Below are 7,500 nucleotides of genomic sequence, written 5' to 3'. Positions count from 1 at the left end.
TCTGTAGATTAGTTGAAACCGTCAAGCAGTAGGGAATTACCTCGAGGAGGATCTCCTCAGAGAGAGAGAGAGAGAGAGAGAGAGAGAGAGAGAGAGAGAGAGAGAGAGAGAGAGAGAGAGAGAGTTATATCTTTCCTGTGAAAGGTGATTTGTCAAGGTAAAGGAAATGGTATTGTTCTGTCCGACTGTATGATTTTAATGCTTGTTATTGGCTGTTCAGCCAGTACGAAACTCTCTCTCTCTCTCTCTCTCTCTCTCTCTCTCTCTCTCTCTCTCTCTCTCTCTCAGAGGAGATCCTCGTCGAGGTAATTCCTCACTGCTTGATGTTTCGACTAATCAACGGATATGCAATCACTGGTGTTCCTCAGGGTAATGTTTTTGACCCACCACCACTTACATTATTATATCACTCCATATGAGGTCTCTCTCTCTCTCTCTCTCTCTCTCTCTCTCTCTCTCTCTCTCTCTCTCTCGTTTCTGCAACCTTATCAAATGTTGGCCAATCTTTAGCAGCCACTTCCAAGGAAAAAGAAGAAAAAAGGTTGATAATACGTCACATTCCTGTATTTCTATGGCTCCAAGTTTCATAGGAGATTGTGTCATTATATTTTCTTTTTTATATATTTTTTTAAGTTATTAGGAGCTTTCGAAACCCCGAATTGCTGGCTATTGAGGGTACCGTCATTAGTGCATGCCGTAGATGTTTATCTCTCTCTCTCTCTCTCTCTCTCTCTCTCTCTCTCTCTCTCTCTCTGCATGTATATATATATATATATATATATATATATATATATATATATATATATATATATATATATATATATATCTACATATCAGTTTAAATTATATAAAAAAATGCTTCATTTTTATAACTAAAAAAGAGAAAAGTGAAATCAAGATCCTTGTTATTGTTTCACCAAAAAAATTGATAATAATAAAAACAAAAGCCATTAAGAGTAAACCAGTCATATAAACGAAAGTAGCCATTGTTCCCTTTGTACTGCATCAGCTCTCGGATGAAACAATTAACAAAACTTCACTGCTTCAGTGGATAAGCGAAGTTCCTTTTGAGAGCAACAGTGAAATTTCATTTTGGAGAGCAAAACTGTGAAATTCCCTTTTGGAGAGCAAAACTGTGAAATTCCCTTTGGAGAGCAACTGTGAAATTACCCTTTGAAGAACAGCAGTGAAATTCTCTTTGGAGAGCAACAGTGAAATTCCCCCTTTAGAGAGCAAAAAACAGTGAAATTCCCCTTAGAGAGCAACAGTGAAATTCCATTGGGAGAGCAAAAGTGATGATTCCCTTTGGAAAGCAACACAGTGAAATTCCCTTTGGAGAGCAAAACAGTGAAATTCCATTTGGAACACAAAACTGTGAAATTTACTTTTCGGAGAGCAAAACAGTCAAATTCCCTTTGGAAAGCAAAACAGTGAAATTCCCTTTGGAGAGTAAAACAGTGAAATTCCCTCTTGGAGAGCAAAACATTGAAATTCACTTTTGGAGAGCAAAACAGTGAAATTCACGTTTGGAGAGCAAAACAGTGAAATTCCCTTTGGAGAGCAAAACAGTGAAATCCCCTTTGGGAGAGCAAAACAGTGAAATTCCCTTTTGGAGAGCAAAACAGTGAAATTCCCTTTTGGAGAGCAAACTGTGAAATCCCCTTTACGTAACTGAACATATTTAAAAATAGATTTCACGCTAGGTTCGAAATCAGTCCTCTGGGAGATGATGTTCATATTGCTTTAACCTGTGACAGATGGCGACTGTGCCTCTCTCTCTCTCTCTCTCTCTCTCTCTCTCTCTCTCTCTCTCTCTCTCTCTCTCTCTCTCTCTCTCTCTCTCTGTTTGTGTGTCTTTATGTATGTATTCCTGTTTGATGTAAAGTTTTTATTTCAACACTCCAGAACCACTGGATCAGTTCGACCAAACTTGGCCCAAAACATTCTTAGGGGGGAGGACCTTCAAACTAGGTCAAAGGGCCGCCCACGCCCTCTTCTTTTTCCGCCCATGCCCCTTCTAGTTGAATTTATTTAAGAAATAATGAAAATGAGTTGGAGTCATTTATAAATCTCCAGAACTACTGAGTCAGAACAGATAAAATTTAAGTGATAACTTCCTTACGTTGTGTTAATTTAAGTTTGTCCAAACCATGACTTTAGAGGTCAGCTCAGGTCAGGTCAGGTACAATAAAAGTCTAAAATTTTACTTCAGAACTACTGTGCCAGAGACGACAAAATTTAAGTGATAGCTTCCTCTTGTAGTGTAGGCTTAAGTTTGTTCAAACCATGACTTTAGGGGCCAGGTCAGGTCAGGTCAGTCAGGTCAGATACAATAAGGGTCTAAAATTTTACTTCAGAACTACTGTGCCAGAGAAGACAAAATTCAAGTGATTGCTTCCTTACGTAGTGTAGATTTTAATAATGTCCAAGCCATGACCTTTGGGGGCAGCTCAGGTCAGATCAGGTCAGGCCAGAGTAGAGGTCTAAATTTTACTCAAAAACATTTACCAAACTTAAGAGCCACACTCAAAGTAAACAAAACTGCCCAGTCCTTTAAATAATAAAGAAAAATCTTATATCATACGACGCCAAAGAGAGAGAACCTATCATTAACTCATTTTATCGAAGGGACACCACGACCGTCTCACGGGTCATCTCAGGTCACAGCAGAGGTCAAACATTCGACATAAAAACCTTGGCCAACCTTTCGAACCACAACAATCTTTTACCGCACAACTCCCAAGAGAGAGACAACTTGTTAACTCATTTTATCGAAGGGGGGGCTGAGACCCCTCCCCCCTCCTCCACCAGGCCATCGGAATGACCTCCACTACGTCAGGAAGACGAGAGACAAGACGTCTCGAGGGGCGCCTCTATATTTCAGAAACAGTGCAGAGTTATATTGGCTGGGTTGATTAATTTGCCAAGGGCATTGCGGCACTCCTAAAGGAGATAGGCGTCACAGAGAGAGAGAGAGAGAGAGAGAGAGAGAGAGAGAGAGAGAGATGTCAGCTGACAGGTTGGATGTTGTCATAGAGAGAGAGAGAGAGAGAGAGAGAGAGAGAGAGAGAGAGAGAGAGAGAGAGAGAGAGAGAGAATGTCAGGTGACAGGTTGGTAGTCATAATGAGAGAGAGAATGTCATTTGACAGCTTGGTAGTCAGAGAGAGAGAGATGTCATCTGACAGGTTGGTTGTAATCATATATAAATAGATAGATAGAGAGAGAGAGAGAGAGAGAGAGAGAGAGAGAGAGAGAGAGAGAGAGAGAGCGAAGAATTAGTGAGGTGAAAACCAGCTCAATTTGATAGAGATTTCAGTCATTTTTTTTTATTTTGTTTTCTGTAATTTTTTTAATTAATTTTTTTCCTTGCTTCACTGAACTATCGCCTAACACCCTTCTCTAATTACTGAATGATAAAAAAATAATATATATATATGTATATATATGTATATATATATATATATATATATATATATATATATATATATATATATATATATATATATATATATATATTTTTTTTTTTTTTTTTTTGTGGCATTGTACGTACGAAGTTCAAGGTTACTTTCGTTGTCACGAACGCGTGTCCGTGCTACGGTCTCGTTGTCGAGTCGATGATTCTCTCTCTCTCTGATTCTCTCTCTCTCTCTCTCTCTCTCTCTAAGTTCTAAGGTATTTTTCGTATATATAATTCAGTAAGGAATGGTGATTATATGTAATTTCTTATCGTACGCGATTTTTACTCTCTCTCTCTCTCTCTCTCTCTCTCTCTCTCTCTCTCTCTCTCTCTCTCTCTCTCTATGCTTTTCATACACTTAATTCATAAAGGTTAATGGTTATTAAATTGCATTTCTTTTCTCTCTCTCTCTCTCTCTCTAATTCATAAAGGTTAATGGTTGTTAAATTTCATTTGATTTATCTGGTTTTACTTTCAATGGTCAATATTCTTTATATAAAGACTGATTTCTCTCATTCATTTCTCTCTCTCTCTCTCTCTCTCTCTCTCTCTCTCTCTCTCTCTCTCTCTCTCTCTCTCTCTCTCTCTCTCTCTCTCACCGCAGTCATCCAGGTATGCAAGGTTCATTACGAAGAAAGTATTTTACCTAACCACTGGGAAACAATACTTCTTCGCTTTCCTCTCTTCCATTGTTTCACCCGCCATCTTTGATTTCTGACAACGTTCAAAACGCTTCAGCTGACCTTGGCTTTGTCTTGGTTAGTTGGTTAATTACTTCGTGCAGCTGGGCCCCCTCCTGCGTTATGATTTACTCCGTGCAACCATTCGGACACGCTTGAATTATTTTCATTTCTGATTGTTGTGGTTGATGGTTAATTGCTATGAGGTCTGGCTTAACTATCCGGGGTGGTTGTGTTCGAATGAGTTAATTACCTTAATTTTTTTATGCTTAATTACTCTGTCAATCGTTTTTGGGTGGCCCATTGACACTTGTATATGGCCCTGTGGCCACTAATGTCTGTTGCAATAGAGCATAAATAGATCATATAAATTAGTAATTTGGTTAATTTGTTATCATATTAATCTTTAATCAAATTGCAAAAACATAATGTGATTATAACCTATAAATTAATGATATAATATTCATAATCTTTTATAGGTTAATTTATCTATCATATTAATCTTTAATCAAATGGTGAAGCCATAATGCAATTATATAACTCAATTATAGGATTTTCTTTGGTATAAATTGGTATGTCTTATAATTTAATCTCTATTTTTTTTTTTAATTATACTGCTCTTCACCTGCCAACTTTTCCATCTCTCTCTCTCTCTCTCTCTCTCTCTCTCTCTCTCTCTCTCTCTCTCTCTCTCTCTCTCTCTCTCATAAGATGTTTTTCATACAGGTAATTCACTAAGGTTAATGGTTTTCAAATGTCAATTCTTATCGCACGTGATTTCTCGCTCTCTCTCTCTCTCTCTCTCTCTCTCTCTCTCTCTCTCTCTCTCTCTCTCTCTCTCTCAATCATGGTGTTTTTATCTGTTTTTTTAAAGCTCAATGAACTTTATATTATGACTGCTACCTCTCTCTCTCTCTCTCTCTCTCTCTCTCTCTCTCTCTCTCTCTCTCTCTCTCTCTCTCTCTCTCAGAGGCATCAGAAACCCTGTTATGGACCTCTGGTCTCCGCCCAACCAACTGACACCAACTCACCACCAAAAACTCCCAAAATCATAAATCTACAGAAATGGATGTATACATATTCATCCATTCCTTGAGAGCTGTTGATGTCATAGGTGCGATTTCCGTGACTGCAGAAACCACAGCAGTTACTGCTGGCTTCCGGTCCGTAGCATTTGCGGTCATTGTTGTGGAGGTGTCACTTATATCTGCTTCTCTTTTTGTTATTTATTAGTGTGTCCGTAGAGTAAGATTTATGTGCAGATTTTGTAAACACTTGAACTTTACAAGTTCAGGCGAAGATGCGATTCTCCTTTTGTTTTTAGTTTAATAATTGACATAGTTTTTCCTATTTATTTATTTATTTATTTTATTTTATCTTTTTTAATGTGATCTCTTCTTTCTCTATTTCCCATTACAGTCTGTTACTTCTTTCTAATGAACTCCTTAATATTCTTTGGAAGCTGGAATTTCAGGTCAGTGGCCCCTTTGGTTGGCTTGTTTATATAATAATAATAATAATAATAATAATAATAATAATAATAATAATAATAATAATAATAATAATATGGTGGTGGGCTTGTTTATATGAATAGAGTTCATCTTCTGAATAATAATAATAATAATAATAATAATAATAATAATCATTTATTAAGCAACAGTAACAATTAGTTCAGCTGAACAGTTCCATTATCACTTTCATTCCAGAATACCTTTAAGAATCACTTACATTCATATGGAAATCAGAATCACTTACAATCTACAGAAAATCAGAATCACTTACAGTCATCAGAAAATTAGAATCAATTATAATCATCAGAAAATTAAAATCAATTACGATCATCAGAAAATCAGAATCACTTACAATCATCAGAAAATCAGAATCACTTACAGTCATCAGAAAATCAGAATCACTTACAATCATCAGAAAATCAGAATTACTTAGAATCATCAGAAAATCAGAATTACTTACAGTCATCAGAAAATCAGCATCACTTACAGTCATCAGCAAATCAGAATCACTTAGAATCATCAAAAAATCTGAATCACTTATAATCGTCAGAGAAAAAATTAAAAATAAAAAAAAAATAAGAAACTGACCAAGCATAAGGCCTTTTTTTTGTATTTATAGCAACACACTTTGGGAAGCATCACAAGATTTCACAATTGTGTAATTCACTCTCGCGAAAGATACACAATCGTCGGCCGCCGTTACGTAACGCCGACGAATTTCGAGAAAGGAGCGTAACAGTTACGTTTACTTGTGCTAAGTATAGATATGATGATTTCGTTTGCGGTTTGTGCATGTGTTGTTGCAATTATTTTTCGTATGTAGGTTTCATGTCCGCTGGGAACTTTGCTTGTTTGAACGGGAAGCACTTGAAAGGTGTTAGAAATGAAGTGTTAGCTCTCTCTCTCTCTCTCTCTCTCTCTCTCTCTCTCTCTCTCTCTGTTTTTTTTACATTCGTACTTATCTTTCCCTACCAATTCTCCCGCCTGCCTTACATTCTAAATCTGAATCTCTCTCTCTCTCTCTCTCTCTCTCTCTCTCTCTCTCTCTCTCTCTCTCTCTCTCTCTCTTCTTATGTTTTTTATACAGTTATTCATAATATTGGATTCTTGTCGTATGTGATTTTATACTCTCTCTCTCTCTCTCTCTCTCTCTCTCTCTCTCTCTCTCTCTCTCTCTCCTTATGTTTTTCCATACAGTTATTCATAATAATGGTTATTAAATGTCATTGTTATCGTATGTGATTTTATACTCTCTCTCTCTCTCTCTCTCTCTCTCTCTCTCTCTCTCTCTCTCTCTCTCTCTAGGTGGTTGTGCTTGGCATACTGTTAAATTGCAAACTCCTCAGCCATTTAAATGAATTGTCATTTCATATGTCCGCTTCTGGTCGTCAACTTGTTCTCAACATGTTTGTGACAAAGGTTTGTTCTCCACTTCCGGCCATCAACTTGTTTTCAACATTTTTGTGATGAAGATTGGCATTCCACTCATGGTCAACATGTTTGGAACAAAGGTTCGTGCCCCACTTCCGGTCGTCAATTTGTTTTCAATATGTTTGTGATAAAGATCAGTGCTCCACTGCTGACCTTCAACTTGTTTTCAACATGTCTGTGACAACGGTTTGGTCTCCATTCGTGGTCATCAACTTGTTGTGGACCTGTTAGTGATAAAGGTTTGTGCTCCACATCCGGTCATCAACTTGTTTTCAACATGTTTATGATAAAGTAAGGTGCTCCACTCATTGTCATCAACTTGTTGACAACATGTTTATGATAGAGAATGGCGCTCCACTCATTGTCATCAACTTGTTGACAACATGTTTATGATAGAGAATGGTGCTAGCCTCATTGTCA

This window comes from Macrobrachium rosenbergii, chromosome 47 (genome assembly GCF_040412425.1).
Source record: "Macrobrachium rosenbergii isolate ZJJX-2024 chromosome 47, ASM4041242v1, whole genome shotgun sequence".
Taxonomy (NCBI): domain Eukaryota; kingdom Metazoa; phylum Arthropoda; class Malacostraca; order Decapoda; family Palaemonidae; genus Macrobrachium; species Macrobrachium rosenbergii.
Note: the sequence above shows the minus strand (reverse complement) of the source record.